We start from the raw sequence: 224 nt of genomic DNA on the forward strand, positions 1-224 counted from the left end.
CGCGACCGCTCCGGGCCGCTGCTCTCGAAAAGCCGCCTGCAAGTCGACACAAGATTCCCCACGACTCGGGCGTCGCCGCGCGATTCGACTGCAGGCGGCCGCGCCTGCGCAGCAGCGAAGGGGGCGGGGCGAGGCGGGGTCCGAGCGCAGCCGGGAGGGAGACCGCGAGTTAGGGCTGCGGAGGGGCGGAGGGGCGGAGGGGCGGAGGGGCGGAGGGGCGGAGG

Source organism: Equus quagga, chromosome 3, assembly GCF_021613505.1.
Source record: "Equus quagga isolate Etosha38 chromosome 3, UCLA_HA_Equagga_1.0, whole genome shotgun sequence".
Taxonomy (NCBI): domain Eukaryota; kingdom Metazoa; phylum Chordata; class Mammalia; order Perissodactyla; family Equidae; genus Equus; species Equus quagga.